Source organism: Vipera ursinii (assembly GCF_947247035.1).
Source record: "Vipera ursinii genome assembly, chromosome: 2".
NCBI lineage: Eukaryota > Metazoa > Chordata > Lepidosauria > Squamata > Viperidae > Vipera > Vipera ursinii.
Genome location: NC_139513.1, coordinates 150,267,746 through 150,285,811, shown reverse-complemented (window position 1 = coordinate 150,285,811; position 18,066 = coordinate 150,267,746). Strand labels below are relative to the sequence as shown.

Here is an 18,066-nt window from a genome sequence, read left to right as displayed (position 1 = left end):
AACCAGCCGCCTGCTAATTCACCAAGGTCTCACGTGGCTGAATGCATCCCAGCACGGCTGGTTTTCCTCCCCCCCCCATCCCATCCCTCCTGGCCTCGCATGCTCTCCTTTTCCTGGGCACAACCCACTGCATCGCCTCAGCTGTCGGCCAAACATCCATCTCGGAGGCGGCTTCACTGAACTGCTGGTGATGGGCTGCAGAGCTCCAGAGTGTGCCGGTCGAGGGGCCAGCAGACTGTGGCTGCGGATGGACACTACCCCAGCCCTTGCCTTGCCCCATGGCAATGGCATCCCCACCCTGCCTCGCCTCACCCCAGAGGATGAGTCTCCTGCCTACCGCCCCACCTGCCAGAGACCTCCTGGAGCTGCCCCAACCCTGCCCACCCCCCACAGGTGTCCCTCCCCACGAGCAACATTTATTTTTTATTTTAATTCCATTTATATCCCGCCCTTCTCCGAAGACTCAGGGCGGCTTACAAGCTTAGCAGTAGCCTTCATTCTATGTATATGCCTGCTTGTTAGGGCTTTCACACACACCCCAAGCGGCATTATTACAAAGTCAGCTTAATTGCCCCCAACAATCTGGGTCCTCATTTTACCTACCTTGGAAGGATGGAAGGCTGAGTGGGCCACACCCACCTGGCACCCAGCGATAAATAAGTGGGTTTTGGGTTGCAGTTTGGGCACCCGATCTCTAAAAGGTTCGCCACCACTGCTATATATATTTAGATATTTGTATATCATGTTGCCCAATATACTTTTTGCAATCTATTTTCTCCTATATAGTTCTACCCATTCCTGCCCCACAAGCCCTGTTGTGTTGTCTCATTGTGGCAGGGATGCTCTACTGATGAGAAAGGTGGAAGGAAAGAGAAGGGGGGTACCTGCAGCAAGTTGGATGGACTCAGTTATTGTGGTGATGGAATGCCATTGAGAAAATCTTTTATGTGATAGCTAGCAGCTGAAAATGATTTGATGGCACGTAATCCATCCGTTATTTTTTAAAATGAATTTCACTAATAATTATATCACTAATAAGCACTGATAATGTTCTCATACATATGCTCTTTATCAAGACACCTGCAACACGTCTTCTTAGCCCATTTCCAGGTTGGGTAGAACATGTATTTATTTTGATATAAAACTGTAAATAAAGTTTTTTTTTTGTTTGGAATAATTATAGATGTGGCAGCAAGACTTTTGATAGCTCACTACTGGAAGAGGAACTGCCGATTACAGAAGAGTTGACTTTAAAGTTTTCTGATTTGGTTGAGGTGGCGAAGATTTTGGTCAATTTGAAAGATTATTTGTAAGAATGTTATATTATGGAATGGACAAAAGGGATGGAGTCTATTTAGGATAAGTATAGGGTTAAGAAGTATTATAGTATTTGAATAACTCTTTTTTCCTTTTTTTCCTTTCTATCTTGGGGTTGTTTTTTTTCTTCTTTTTGTTTTTAATATATATTTAATATTATTAAGGTTTGTTTTATCCTATATAAGCTAGAGAGTGATAGATCTGAGAGTTTAGGGTTGTTGGCTTATGGTTGTTTATGTTTGCTTTTTTTATATATATATACCTTGTATTTAGCTCTGGGAAGTGGGGGGGGGAAGGGGGGGAGGGGGGAGAGGAAGGGGGGAGGGAGAAGGGAGGGGGAGGGGGATTTGTAAGGGGAAAAATTGTATGTTAAAACTTTTTAATAAAAAAAACCTGTAAATAAAAAATGTAAATTCACTAATACACATATATAAGTAAATACACACACACACACACAATTTGTATTCCGCCTTTTTTTTTTACAAATAACTCAAGGTGGCAAACATATCCAACATACTTTCCTCTTCCTATTTCCACCCACAACAACTCTGTGAGATGAATTGGACTGAGAGAGAGATTCCTCGGCTCCTCTATCTGAATGTTTATGTAAAAATAAAAATTTGGGCTCACTCAAGCCACAAGGAAGAAACCCTGATGTTTGTTTGGTTTCTATAGCCACCCATCTAAACTAAGGACTATGAGTGGTATATATATATAAAAAACCAGTTATAAACAATTAAAACAACCTAGGCGAACTCAGATTAAGTAACACTAGAATCCCAAAGTGTGCTAGGCTATTAATATTGAAAGCTATAGTGATCTTTTCTGCACAGACACCTAAGTCATAAAGCATAGTTTACAAATAACAATGGCTGCTTATCAAGCCAAAACCATATAATCCTTATCATGGCTTACTATGTAAAGCTGGGCTTGAATATCAACCCAAATCATGGCTTGCAGTAATAAAACAAAACAAACCATTACTAAAAATGGGAGTAAGATTTTCTTTCGGTGAAAAGACATATTCTTTCAATGACAACTTAATGGTGAAGCCCAGGGTAGGAAGAACTCATATGGAGCCCCTTAAACATAGTTTGTTGTTGTTAGCTGCGAAGTCGTGTCCGACCCATCGCGACCCTATGGACAACATTCCTCCAGGCCTTCCTGTCCTCTACCATCTTCTGGAGTCCATTTAAGCTCACGCCTACTGCTTCAGTGACTCCATCCAGCCACCTCATTCTCTGTCGTCCCCTTCTTCTATTGCCCTCAACCTTTCCCAGCATTAGGCTCTTCTCCAGTGAGTCCTTCCTTCTCATTAGGTGGCCAAAGTATTTGAGTTTTAGCTTCAGGATCTGGCCTTCTAAAGAGCAGTCAGGGTTGATCTCCTCTAGGACTGACCGGTTTGATCGCCTTGCAGTCCAAGGGACTCGCAGGAGTCTTCTCCAGCACCAGAGTTCAAAGGCTTCAATTCTTTGGCGCTCAGCCTTTCTTATGGTCCAACTTTCACTGCCATACATTGCAACTGGGAAGACCATAGCCTTGACTATACGCACTCTTGTTGACAGGGTGATGTCTTTGCTTTTTAGTGTGCTGTCTAGATTTGCCATGGCTTTCCAGGAGCAAGCGTCTTTTAATTTCTTGGCTACAGTCCCCATCTGCAGTGATCTTGGAGCCCATAGTTACATTATATTAATCAAAAGCTTAAAAACAAATTTCAGAATACCAAAGAATCGCAATATTGTAGTCTTTCTTGTACCACTTTTTTTAACCAGTATGCTTCTTACCAAAGAACTTCTGCTTTGCAACAACAAAACAGAATGTTCCAAGTGTGTGGGGGGGTGTGAACTGGATTGTTTCCAGCATATATTCTGCCATAAGGTGCAACAGACTGTTTAATAATTAAGATTTTAGCTGCTATCTCCTGTTTTAATTATTGTATTGCTGCAATAGAATAGTTCTGTTTCAACAAACTTGAGTTCCTGAATGATTGGGGAAAATTGTACAAAAGATATAGAAACACATCACTACTATTTATACTTTAACTGCTCAATATTACTACAAAGTAATATAAAATTCTTAGGGAGAAGTAAAATGAACTATTTTGCCTTTACTACAACTACATGTTGGAATCTGGGGCATCGTATTAGTCTAGCGCCGTGGTGGCGAATCTATGGCACGTGTGCCACAGGTGGCATGCAGAGCCCTCTCTGTGGGCACACACACCACAGCCCCAGTCCTAGGCCTTCAGCTGAGTTTTATAAAACCTTTTCGCTTTAGGCCTCCGCCATTGTGTGCAAAAAGAGAGGTTTAATCAATCAATCAATTTCAACTTCTCACGGAAAAAAAAAAAGATCTCGCAAAGTTGGAATTGATTGATTGAACTTTTTAGTCCCACCCCGTCTGCCATCACAGCCACGCCCACCCAATGGGCCACACCCACCCAATGGGCCACGCCCACCCGGCACCTGACGATACATAAGTGGGTTTTGGGTTGCAGTTTGGGCACTCGGTCTCTAAAAGGTTCACCATCACTGGTCTAGTGCCTGACTGGATCTGGAATATATAAGTAAGCCAAACTTTTAAAATATGCTTCATTAAAATGTTAGACATACTACTCTTATTTTGGACTACTCCAGGCTACCAAGGCATGACATGTGTTATCAAGAGATGCTCCCAATCTACGCTACACCTTGTTGTTGAAATCACTGTCAGGTAAAACCTTTCAAAATTTCAGTGTTCTGATGTATAAGATTTCAGCAACTGTACAAACATTTCAAGGAGCTCATGGAAGATTGCCAGCATTGTGTGACATTTTCTACAGGTCTGATAGAGAATGATACCTACCATGTAAGATTAGTGAAAACATGCAAACTAAAAAAAATATGGTTTGAGTTTGAAAGATTTCCACTTACAGATTTTAAATCTGCTGTCTAAAATGGTTGGAAATAATTCTAATTTCCTCCTACAGGAGTTCTGCAGGAAGGGTTTTGCAGCTCATCCTTATAATATACTATGTTATACATCAGGGGTGTCAAACTGCAGGCCCACAGGCCGGATGCGTCATCCAGAAGCCACGCCCACCCCATTGCCGGCAATGGCAAAACTGTCCCGATACGTTGTGCGACGTCACATGACGTCGTGAGTTTGACATGTCTGTTGTATATGAACACAACACTTTCTTTCCAAGTTTCCTTCTGTCAACATGAACCATGTAATAAACACTGAATAAAATTGTCATTCTTTGCTGTATCTGTTACAGTTATAATCCAATTCACTTATTGGTGAATTAGTACACTGTAAATATTTTAACTTGGATACTTTTAAGAAATATGGTACATTTCATAAATGTATCAAAAGCAGAGTTACATTTTCCCCACTTCAATCCTGATTTCAAACTGATATCCAAAGTGGAAAAGATTCTTAAATTTCAATGCACTATTGCTACCTTATTGATGATTTATAAATTTGTTGATTAAAAGGGTTGAATATGGGAAGAAGTGTATTATGATATAACTTTAAAAAAGGAGGACAGATAAATACATTTGTTTGTAACTGCTGTAAAAATAGGAAATTGCTTCTTTATATACCGTATTTTTTTTACTTTTTCACACTTTTTCTTCCCTTTTGTCTTTTAATTTTACTTTATATTATTTCATGTTTATCTTTTGTTTCTGTGAAAATCTTTAATAAAAATCATACAACAAGAACTCATAAGAACTAAAACATATATTAAAACAATTCTTTTATTTTTATTTTTATTTTTTATTTTAATTCCATTTATATCCCGCCCTTCTCCGAAGACTCAGGGCGGCTTACAAGCTTAGCAGTAGCCTTCATTCTATGTATATGCCTGCTTATTAGGGCTTTCACACACACCCCAATTACAAAGTCAGCTTAATTGCCCCCAACAATCTGGGTCATTTTACCTACCTGGGAAGGATGGAAGGCTGAGTCAACCTTGAGCCTGGTGGGATACGAACCTGCACTAATTGCAGGCAGCTGGTGTTACTTAAGGAGGCATTAACCCACTGCTCCACCAAGGCTCTTTGTGAATACATTCTAATTATTGCTTTATTTCTTCTCAAAATCCCAGATATTCATTGAGGGCTAGAAATGTATCCAATAGAATAAATAAAATGAAACTAGTAATTCACAAAACTTCAACAAGAAACCTATTACCCTGTTAAGGTCTTGATCTTGATCTCAAGATTTAAATCTTTCCTACTCCAGAGCTTGATAAAGAAAATGACAATTTCAAAATACTGCAGAAGGATATCTGCAAGATATTGAAGAATGAGTAAGAGAAATATCAATAAAGTCCCAAGGAAAAAGTATCTGGCAAGTTACTGGAAGACATAAAGGCCTTAATTAAGGAGGCACTGTTGATGAATAGTTTCCGTATACAGGATAAAAAAAGACAACCTGCTCTAAGAAAGATTAAAAGAAGCAAACAGTGCGTAATGTCACAGAACACTTGAATTCACCTTTCCCATTAAAAAGTACCTGCAGTTGTAAATCATGCCTATTTTCTGTTCTGAGTGGTTTGTCAGCTAGAGCACTAGATGAAGATAACCTAACCACACTGATCCATACTTTGTTTGGATTATTACACTGATTTATATATGCTCTTGAATGTAGTTTGGAGTCACCACCTTGTACAGAATGCTAATATTTATTTAGCTCTGGGCTCAGTAAACAAACTTTGTTAAGGCATGTGCAAATCATTTGGAGGGGGCAAAATGACCCACTGGATCTATTCTTCATGCTCCAACCATCCCAGTTGCCAGAATGGCTGTTACGAAATCCTTTGAAGGTCCTCTGGACATCCCTGTATAAGCCTTTTGTCACCAATCCTGGCAGAATTTCCACTCATCCCGAAGACTACAGGAAAGCTTCAAAACAGCCATTTCGATTCTTTAAAAAGTTGGATTCTTTGCAGTTTTCAGGAACAGATCAAAAGGGGAGTATCAGCTGCAGAAGTTAAATGACTTGCAGAGGCCTACAACAGGACACGATTTTAAATTTTCAGCCTTTTTATTATTTTTGTTTTATTATTCAGCGACTCTGCATAGACAGCAATGTGTACATCCAGTAAAAAGAATGCCCTTTTTGCTCAAAGTTAATTCACAACTATTCTCATCTAAACTCTACAGGCTGCAATGCACCTCAAGAGTACAACATAATAGCTAGAGATGATGGGTCTTGTGGTTTTGATGGAAACTAAGTTAAAAAAGTTAGCTCAGAGTATGCCCATAGTTTTCTAAATGGCATATGAATAGAGACTGTATTCAGTATGATTTCCCAAGGGGGACCTTGAGATTTCAGGAAATGTTGGCTTCCTGGGATTTAGCAAAACTGCAGCATTTGCTATTTTCAGACTGTTCCCCAATTTCCTTACTGTTAAATAAATGTTTCCTCACAATTGTTCATGTCTAAATAGGCATTTTGAAAAACAAGATTAGAGTACTGCAATCAAGTGAGAATTATTGATGGACTGCTGGATCTCTACTTGTTCCCCAATACCGCCTTTTGAGGCAGGATTTATAATGGTATAAGCCCATTAAAATATAAAAGCAAAAAACTGATGCTGTCAGACAAACAAGTTTACCCCTTTTTTTATACAGCCCTAATTAGAAGGGGAGAGAGAAGGAATTTACTATATATTTTAATAACTTTGCTATAAACAACATCATCCTCTCAGAATGCCATGTGCATCCTACAGCGCAGGGGATCAAACATCAAAAACACGACTCAAGCAAAATGATATTGAAAATTATATATGTGTGTGTTCACTCTTCCCTTATTCCCAGTAAAATCTGAGGAGACTGGAAACATGCAACTCAGCCAGTCATTCTTTACAGCATTTTTGACAATGCTACTCTTTTAGATTACAGGATGCAAGAGGATTCTCTAGCCACCATTTATTGGCAAATATTTCTTAGCCAATTTTAGCAACATAATAGGTAGTCATTGACTTACAACAACAATTGAGCCCAAAATGTCTGTTGCTAAGGAAGACAGTTGTTAGGTTTTGCCTCATTTTATGACCTTTCTTCCCACAATTGTTAAATGAATCACTGCAGTTGTTAAGCTAATGGCATGGTTATTAAATGAACCTGGCTTCCCCACTGATTTTGCTTGTCAGAAGGTCCCAAAAGGTGGGACCTTCACATGATCCCGGGACACTGCAACTGTCATAAATATGAGTCGCGGGCCAAGCACCTGAATTTTGATCAGGTGACCTGCAACAGTCGAAATGTGAAAATGTGAAAAACAGTCATAAGTCACTTTTTTCAGTGCCATTGTAACTTTGAATAGTCACTAAATGAACTGTTATAAGTTGAGGACTATCTGTAAATGTCCTTTTTTACTTTCATTTTAAAAAGGCATTTGAAAATCCCAGTGTATGATATTGGCACTCACATGGTCTCCAAAAATATAAATAGATCCTGATTACTTATTACTTCTTGTAATACAGGTAATCTTCAACCTGTGATTGTTCAAAGTTCTGATGGATCTACTTGGGCGGTACTTACAACCTGTATTCAAAGTGCCAACAGTCACGCCACCCCCATGTGATCATGTGACTGAACTTTGTGCACTCAGCAATCAGCTCTCTCTATATGGCTATTTGCAGCATCCCAGTCATGTGACTACATTTTACAACAGTTTTGCTGAAAAGAGTACCACTGGTTTGCTTAATAACCACAGTATTCGTTAAATGACCATAGCAAAAAAGATAGTAAAATCAAGTTGGTCTTGTGGCTGGCACACTTTACGACTGTCACCAGTTATGATCACAATGGACAGGGTCCATTACAGTCATAACTCAGGAACTACCTGTAGATTCTTATTACTTATTGTGTAAATAAAAGGACTAGGAAAAAAGCTAAATAATTTCATAGCAGAAACTCTAACATGTTCCTATGGATAACAAAACATACTTTGTAAAGCAGAGCTATCACAAATATACCAATTCACTAAGCAAAACTAATACTGCATTTTTTTAAAAAATATATGTTTGAGATTATTTCAACTAATTTAACAAAAAAGTGTCAGAAATAAATGCAATAGTTTATCTTAGCTAAAACATAGTCATAATAATGCCCTTAGTTTATTAGATTTTTTAATGCAATTTCCAAATTAAGTCATGAGGATAATTGATTGGGGTAGAAACGCAACAAAAAATGACCTGTCTACAGATTTGATTGCTTAAAGCTTTATCAACATCTAGCATATACTGAAGCGTGAAGATTTTAAATTAGTAATTCAAATTGGAAGGCTAAACTTCGAATCTAGCTCAAACTGTGCTTTAGGGACACAATTCATGAATAAATCTGAGTAATTTAGGCTTTCAAATAGGAATGCTTTTATTTAAATCACTATTATGAGTCAAAATAATTGTAAATACATGGAGGGAAAACATAATTGTTCCCTTGTTAGGACTTAAAAAAGTATAAATAAGCCTCATTAGCATGTCTTTCTTAGAACAAGTTTCAAATGTCTAGTCAAATATCTAGTATTATTGGCTAATACTACACTACCGTTCCATAGCTACTGAAAAGTATCAAAATCATACCTATATAGATTCAGTACTTCAGGAAAAGAATTTGCGCCCAAAGAGGAAACTTCTATAATTGTTATTTTGATTACTATTTTAACATTGAAACACTTGTCATTTTGATTTATAATCTTATTTACTTTGGATATTTTTTCCCCAAAAATATAACAAGGAAGAAATTCTAACACCATATAAATATAGGAAATAACATTTGTATTATTGAAACCGAAGCATTACTGAATGTTAGATGGCTGTACAAAAAAACTTATGCTGGTTATTGATTCAATAGTGAAAGCCTTAGTTATGGGGCCCCATAATCCATAACTACACAAAAGACTTAGGCATTAGCCTGAGATTTACAACATATGAAAAAGCAAAGCTCCTGCATTCCCAAACCTGTTCATAAAAACTACTATGACCGGGATCACAAATGAACTCACAGTGCCATCCAAGATTTCCTATCTATAAAGGCTTTGGCAATAATGTAATTCTCTTAATCCCCACACTATCAACTGAACATGCTTGCAAAATCTTAGATATACCTATAATAAACTATTAGCACAGTGCAATTACACTGTTTGTTGTGGAATCATAAAGCAAAATTTAGTTATGATCCTAGCAATTATACAACCAGTGTACTTGGAATAAGCAACAGCATTCCTCAGCCACTATTTTGGGATGCCCTGTTCAAAAGTCTCAACATTCCATACCTTGTAAAATGATGGGAAAATTTTCCTTTACCTGGTCATCTTGTAAATACTTGCTCAATAAAAACTTATTTCCACAGAAGCATAATATGCTTAAGGCAGCTTGACATGCAAATATGTGTGGGAACATAATGTACTATAGAGACAGAACTGGCTGAATTAAAAGGAAGGATTCACAAAGATATATTTTCATGAATACAAAATTAATATGGATATACAAAATCAATTTTGTGTAAGATTTCATACTACAAACACATGGGAAAGTTATTTCATGTCAAACTTGCCTACTGATGGATACATAGATATGTACATGCTAGTTGTTTGTCATGATGCAGAGATAGGTTTTTGAACGCCGCCTTCTGAAATCTTTATTTACTAATCCAGCCCATAAAAAAAGGGGGGCTGTGACCGAAAATGGTGAGTTGTTGTGAGTACGTAGATAGGGTAATATTGGAATTTGCAGCTCATATACTTGGCCTTTATTCTAAGCCAACTCTATCCAAATATCGTTATCAAGCTCTAAAAAACTGCTAGTTTACTCATCTACTTTCAACCAGGGAAAAAATATATATGCTGTTACTCCATGGCCTGGTTACTTTTCTTACACAGACGGTATGGAAGGTAAGAATCCCCTTCCTTTTCTGCTAGTACAGTAGCTAAAGGCTGGCAAAGAAAGGACAACGATCTCACTTCCTCTTTAATAGCCTACTCCTGTGGTGGCGAACCTATGGCATGCCTGCCACAGGTGGCACGCAGAGCCCTTCATCTGGGTTTTATAAAACCTTTTCGCTTTAGGCCTCCGCCGCCGTGTGCAAAAAAAAAGGTTCAATCAATCAATTTCAAGTTCTTGCGGGAAAAAAAGATCTCGCAAAGTTGGAATTGATTGAATTTTTTAGTCCCACCCAGTTTGCCGTTACCACTGCAGCCACGCCCACCCAATGGGCTACACCCACCCGGCACCCAACACTACACAAGTGGGTTTGGGGTTGCAATTTGGGTACTCGGTCTCCAAAAGGTTCACCATCACTGGCCTACTCACTTGTCTGGAGGAAGTTCTATGTGCTTTACTGCAAACCATTCCTAATTCCCATTAGCAGCCAGGTGGTTAAATATACACGACAAGCTCAGATTTTTGGCATCCAAACAAAAGTATAGTAAAAACACAATTGTTGACATCACTTACAATACTTAAAAGACAATTAGGCCAGTAGAAAAGTCTTGCATGCTCAGTTTGGGTAATAACTGTATATGTACTGAAAATAAATCTGCTCATTCTTGTATCATAATGGAAGCCTACATTTTATTCCTACCTAATAAAAATACTTTTTCTACTTACTGGGCTACAGATAACTGTGTAGACTGTTAAGTAGTTAATGCTACTTATCTTCTTTTATTCATCCAGGTGAGCATTATGTAACTTCTAGGTAGGAGCGTTGCATAATATAAGAAATATTTGATAGGTGGAACAAATATTGATATCAAGATATGGTTACCAAAAAATGTAAATCCTAAAGTTTCAGATTTTTTTCCCCAGTTGATGCAAGACAGATTTTCTTACTTGAACACTTTCTGGATAAGAGAAAGTCTAGTGGTTAAGGCACCAGGCTAGAAACTGGGAGATTGCGAGTTCAAGTCCAGCCCTAGCCATGAAAGCCAGCTGGGTGACCTTGGGCCAGTCACTTTCTCTCAGTCCAACTCACCTCACAGGGTTGTTGCTGGGGATAAAATAGGAGGGAGAAGGTATGTTGGATATGTTCGTCACCTTGAGTTATAATAAAGGTAGGATATACATAAATAAAATAAAAAGTATTTGATTCACAAAATTTGTCAGCAAGTACACCTATTAACAGTTCTGGAAATTGGAAATCTAGCTACTAAGAAGGCACTTAGGTTAGGGAAGATAATGATAAGTCACACTAAAACATAACTTTAATGGTCTGGAAGAAGGCAAAGGAAACTACTTCCATATTGCACCAAAGCAACATGGGTATGTCCATAGAGTTACCAGAAGTTACTGTAGTAAACCCTGAATTTGCTGGACTTCATTTTAGCAAACTAATGGATAAAACAGGTTGATCATTTTATGTATGCCATTTAATATTTGAACTAATGGACTCTTCTTACATTATTCCCATTATTTTGTTGTTCTAATGCAGACATGTCAAACACAAGGCCCGGGGGCCAGATCCGGCCCGTGAAGTGGTTTCATGTGGCCCACGAAGCCATCCTGGAAACAGTGAGGGAACGGCCCCTGCTGCCTTGGCCCTGGCCCAGAGACCCTCCTTCTGCCAGAGACCCTCAGATCTGTCCCACTCCTGCCCAGGCTCCCATAGGCACCCTTGATGCGAACGATGTAGAGCTGGCCACGCCCACCCAGTAGGCCATACGCACTCTAGCCACGCCCACCCAGTAGGTCACACCCACCCTGGCCACACCCACCCGGCCCCCTGAGGGCAACCGCAATGCTGATGCGGCCCTCAATGAAATTGAGTTTGACACCCCTGTTCTAATGGGTCAAAACTTTACAAAAGTACACTTTCCAAGTCCTCAGACACAGCCAACATATCTACAATGTTTGATTCAGAAACAGAACTTACTTAACACTTGCTAGGAAAGCAATATATTAATTTCTACCCAAAGACAGTTCAATATATTTATCAGCCCCATTATGCCCAATGCTCTCAAACAATTCTGTCAAATCACAGTGCTATTCTATGAGGTTCTTAGCAAAAGAAGTGGCTAAGTACACAGGAAACATCTTGAATCAATCACTTTTCTTCACAATTTTCACGAGTTTTGAGTAATTTCACTTTGATTTAGCCACATTCAATGCTGCAATGTGAAAAACCTCTGACATGACATCAATATATTAAATCAACATATGCTAATACCAGGGCCAGCTGTCAAGGAAAAAAATAATACTTAAGACCTGTATAGCTAATAGGGCATCGCAGAATCCTTAGCTTTCAGCCCTCTATAGTCCAGGTCAAGGACAAGGAAGACCCTGCATCTGAGCAGAATTTAGTATCTAATCTCCCTTTCCAATTGTAGAATTGAGAAATCCTCATATCTGAAAGTTTTACAGGGAGTAAGGTATTATGAAGGAGGAATTAATCATCCTAAGCCTTCCTACTCTTTTTCCATCTCCTCAATTCCCCTGCCAGTCTCCCTTTCCCCCATAGTTTGCAAATATAAGATAAGCTTAATAATATTCAGATGAAGCCCATCCCTCATTTATTTGAAGTAAAGCTTTTGTTTTCAGTGCAAGGACATAACAAGTAAGTGTCTGATGAAACACTCTACAATGTATAGTTAATAATGATAGTTTAAATTAAAATTGATTATAAATTGCTTCATGTAACTTCAGTCAGCAAAGGAACTTGTCATGTTAAAATACAATATTACAATATTTCTCAATTTTGACAATTTTTATTCCTTATCAATTTGTTTCCCATGAAGAAACATGGGTTTAACATAACCACCAACATATGAAGTTGCAGGACAAAAAGTAATGTTAATTCAATGACTGAAAGGTTAGCCTGTAAATCCATAATTCAAATGTTGTATTAACTGAAACTTGACCATGCAGCTATAGGGAACCACTATTCTTCATTTTCCGAATAGCTATTCAGACTAGATTAGAATACTTCCCATACTGCTGTTGTCGCTAAGGTTCTGTGTGAAGCATCTGGAGCTCTTAAAATAAGCCACACAAATATCATGTATTATTCTAAGCAAAACAAGCTGCAATTACTGCTACTGAAATGAAAGCACTTGCAAGCAAGATAGTGGGGTAAGTGCATATCTTGGACTTTTTTTTTACAAAGCATCTTTTGTATCATTGTGGATACTGTAAGCTCTTGCTAAATCAGGTATGCATATTAAAATATATATTTCCAAATATTATACTGGTCGGCCTTGACTTACAACCATTCATTTAGCTAGTGTTCATAGTTACAATAGCCCTGAAATATGTGCTTTATAGTTATGAACCTGGCAGGGTCTCCAGGGTCATGTGATCAAAATTCAGGTGCTTGACAACTGGCATGTATTTACAATGTTTGCACTATCCCAGGGTCATATAATCATCATTTGCAACCTTGCCAGCTGGTTTCCAACAAGCAAAGTCAACAGTGGAAGCCAGATTCACCAAATGACCTCAGGATTCATGTAACTCCTGAAGTGATCTGCTTAACAACCACAGCAAAAAAGGTCATGAAATCTGGCACAACTCATTTAACCACCGCATTGCTTAAATTCTGGTCCCAATTGTGTTCATAAGTCAAGGACTCTCTGTATAGTATTTTTAGCTCCAACCTAGTCTACCACTGCCCCAGTTAGATTCAGATAAACTAATCAATCAACTGAAGTTAGTGCTTTAATACAATCTGATGGTGTGAAATAAGCATGCTATGTTGCAAAAAAAAAATGATGAAGCCAATCAGAAAGAATAATCTACTTCCAACATTCCTTAAAAGAAAATAATGTCTGCACCCAACTCAAGGGGCTGACAAAGATGCAATTAATGTTCCCAAATGGACACTATCTTTTCCATGATGATTCTAGCTGGAGTTGCTGGGCTGCTGCCAAAGCACAGATCTTTGTGGTCCCAGTGATGTCAATTTCAATTAACTGGCTGACACGGCAAAGCAGCAACCATCAACCCTCTATGCTGTCACAACCACGTTTATCCATTCCACTAGAGTAGACTGCCTTACTGGCACCTACCATGATGCAGGCATCATTTCCTCCTCCCCATTCAAAATTGGCAAGTGAATGTTATTTTTAAAAAGTAGTGATCACCGCTTATTTGCCAGCCCTACTCCTTTATATACTGTAGTAGTAGTAGTAGTAGTAGTAGTAGTGAGATAAGAAAAAGTAAGGAGCAACAGCTCAAAAGACACCTGTCATGGTGGACAGAGCTACTTAGCTATTGTACAATCTAAAAAGAAGATTTTAGTTTACAGCAATTTCCCACAGCAACAACTATTCTTGACTATCAGTTCAGGTGAGCAAACATTTGCTATCTTCTACTCATTTATGCTATCCCCTTAAACAGTTCAGGAGCATCACTCTACTAGTGATGTGAGGTCTTTCTTTTACTGGGCAATCTCATTTGATGGGGCTGAAGAAGGGTTATGGGATGCAGATGCCTCTATAGTTATTATATAACAGCACCAGCAGAGTAGCACCATTTTTAGGGTGGGGAGCACCTCCTATAGCAACATAAGCAACACTCGTCCTTTTCAGCTTGTTGAAAAGCAAAACTGCAGTACTTTCAGAAGAAGCCATCTCTGTACACGTTTCCCATTCCTAACCCATTACGTTTTGCATTATAGACACCCCATACCCTCTCAAAAGGGTTGGACATTCACATGGAAATGGATATTTCGTGGACAAGCCAATAACCACAGGAGCAGCAACTGCTATTCACTTGATTCCCTCTGGGCAATCCGGCAACTTCTCCATCAGCTACACTGCCCAGTAAGGCAAAGAGAAGATGGGAGACTTGCTACCCCTAATTTCTACTTCACAGGTGTGTGTTAAAAGGAACTTGCAATTGCCTTCTCTGCATCTGCTTGGGCACCAAAGATGGAAGTTTTCCCCGAGTGAGCTAGGAGGGCTTTCCAAAGCTTATTCGCTGACTCTGCAGCATCTTTTAAGGCCCGATCGAGTCACCCTTGTTGTTTTAGTATACTGTACAACAACCTCCAATATGCTTGCTTTTCTTTTTTTTTTTGATGGGGGGGGGGCTTTCTCTATTGGGACGTGTATTTCCCACTAAGTCTTTGCAAGAACTGTAATCGTCTCAGATCAGTAACAGCACCCAGGTTTCCTTCCTTCAGGATGATGCTGTTTTGCCTCTCATAAACCTCAGCCCCCGGACTCTTTTTTTTCATTCCCAGCCGTTTCAACCACATGTGTGTGTGTGTGTAGACACACGCACATATAGGTACGTACACACATGCACACCTATCCATACACGTGTGCCAGAAGCAGCCTTGGGCCACCCACCCACCCACCCAGGCTGCTCCGAACTCTCTCCTTCTCGCACGCCCATCACTCCGACTCCTGGCCGCGCGCCCCTCCTCCTGGCCACCGCCCGGGCCCCTTTCTCCGAGCTTCCTCACAGCCCCTTAAAAAGTCCCGCCCACCTCCAGGCAAGCGGGCGGGCTCTCGCTCCAGCTTCACGCTCTGATTAGCCGACTGGCCCACCACTCGTCCCGACCGCGGCGCTAATTGAGGCGGCTGAGCTGCCAATCACCGCCAGGCGGAACCCCATCTCGCAAAGTCTTGGAGGAGTTAGGCTTTTCTTGCGGGGAGGAAGAGGCGAGAGCGGGTGCGGGAAGCTGAGAAGCAACGGAGACACTCACCTCGGGAGCGGAGAAGGGAGGGAAAGTGACCGAGTTCCCTTCCCCTCGAGTCCCCCGGGCCCCTCCGCCTGGCGCCGACACTTAACGGGACTCTCCCCGCTCTCGAGCAGCAGCCCCCAAGTCTCGCTGTGTTGGATTGCTGCGGCCCCCCCCCCCTTCCCCGCTTTCTGAGCACCCGAGATCCTCGCGAGATTTGAGGAGGAGGCGGGGTTACCGCATGGCAAAGCCAATGAAGGAGGGGGGTGGGAGGAATTAGGGAAAACAGAAGGCGGTGCTGAGGGGGGTCGCGGTGGCTGAGGGATCAGTTGGTGGGTGCTGCTTCTCGCCGCTTAGTGCCCAGCGTGGGAAGAGCGGGCGGGCGCAATGTGCGCGCGAGGTACGCCAGTAGACTTCGGGCTAGCTAGGGCCCTCGAGACGTAGTTATTCCCGCGTCCTTCTCCAACCTGGCGCCCTCCAGAGGCTGGCTGGGAAAGTGTCCTCGTATTTATTTATTTATTAGATTTATATACCGCCCTTCTCCCGAGGGACTCAGGGCGGTGTACAGGGCAATTAAAATATAACATACAAAAGTTAAAAAAATAGATTAATAGTATGCCAGCTGAAAGACGGTAAGTTTAGGGAAGGTTGATTTAAGTCAGGGGTCGGCAACCTCGGCTCTTTTATGACTCGTGGACTTCAACTCCCAGAATTCCTGAGCCAGCTATGCTGGCTCAGGAATTCTGGGAGTTGAAGTCCACGAGTCATAAAACAGCCGAGGTTGCCGACCCCTGATTTAAGTCATTCTCTTTTCCACCCAGTGCACAGAAGAATGGTAGAAGGCCGTAGCGTGGACCAAATATGACCGTATTCCCAATGCATTTAATCAATAAATCTCTTGAGTAGCCTTATTTCCAGGTAACAAAGTTACAGCTGCAGGATTGGAGGAATTGTCATAATTAAAGATAATCAACTGCCCTGTGCCATTGCCCATGTAATAATAATAATAATAATAATAATAATAATAATAATAATAATAATAATAATAATAATAATAATAATAATAATAATAATTGGAAGGGACCTTGGAGGTCATCTAGTCCAACCCCCTGCTCAGCCAGGAAACCCTATACCATTTCAGACAAATGGCTGTCCAGTCTCTTCTTAAAAACTTCCAGTGTTGCAGCATTCACCACTTCTGGAGGCAGGTTGTTCCACTGGTTAATTGTTCTAACTGTCAGGAAGTTTCTCCTTAGTTCTAAGGTTGCTTCTTTCCTTGATGTTTTTTGTTAACCCCACAGCAGATTCTTGTATCTAATCAAACGTGGCTAATCTGGAAAAGGCCAAGTAGAATCAAAACTAATACTTGGATGGGAGGCCATCAGGAGAAGGACCTTACAGAAGAAGGCAGTAATCCATTAATATAGCGTTGCCAAGAAAACTACCAGAGGCTGAATTTGATTGAAGGAAGTCTTTTCCTTTATCTCTTCTTTATTAAAATTCTTCAAGGTTCTGCTGCTTTAACTTGGATTTAAGGACCAAATTTTTTCTCTGATAAAAGCAGGCTTTACAACTATCAAGATGAGACAGTTTCTATAAAAGGATCCAATTATCACAGAGACTGTAGAATTATATCCCTCAGATATTAACTATGATCAAAAGTATAAATCAGCTATAAATCAGTCAATGGCGAGGGATAATTCAACAGTAATACCTGGACAGCATAGGTTACCAAACTCTGAATTATAGTGCTTTTGGTCATCACATTAAATCCTACAGTTACTTTCATTTTGTTAAGTGTTTTGTGTGAAATGATATTTGTGAATTATGGAATATGTCTTGATTGATGTGTGAACCCAGTTATGGCTTCAATAAACTAAAGTTAAGTAATTAAATCAATATCTGAATTTAAACCGCATTTAATAAAGATTGTGGAATCAATTCAGATGTCTATTCAGCTATCTGATAGACCCAGGCTTAGTTTATGCTGATAAAGCCTATACTGATCAGTTCCAACCTTTGTACTTTATGGTTCAATGTGCTATGAAAACTTGACTGCATAGATTGAATTAAGCGTGGCTAAACTTATCCAATCCCAGCTTCTGTCTTTCACCTTATTTTACTTTATAGG

At 39.9% G+C, this 18,066-nt stretch overlaps 1 protein-coding gene across 2 annotated transcripts in view; it reads right to left on the bottom strand.

The window, feature by feature from the left end:
• ATF7 (activating transcription factor 7) overlaps nt 1–16,131 on the bottom strand; it is a 112,726-nt gene extending 96,595 nt beyond the window's left edge. For both annotated transcript variants that reach the window (XM_083353674.1, XM_083353675.1), the window contains exon 1: nt 15,960–16,131. The gene's annotated coding sequence lies outside the window, so the exon portion shown is untranslated. The remainder of the gene's footprint in view (nt 1–15,959) is intronic.
• Nucleotides 16,132–18,066: the final 1,935 nt, after the last annotated feature.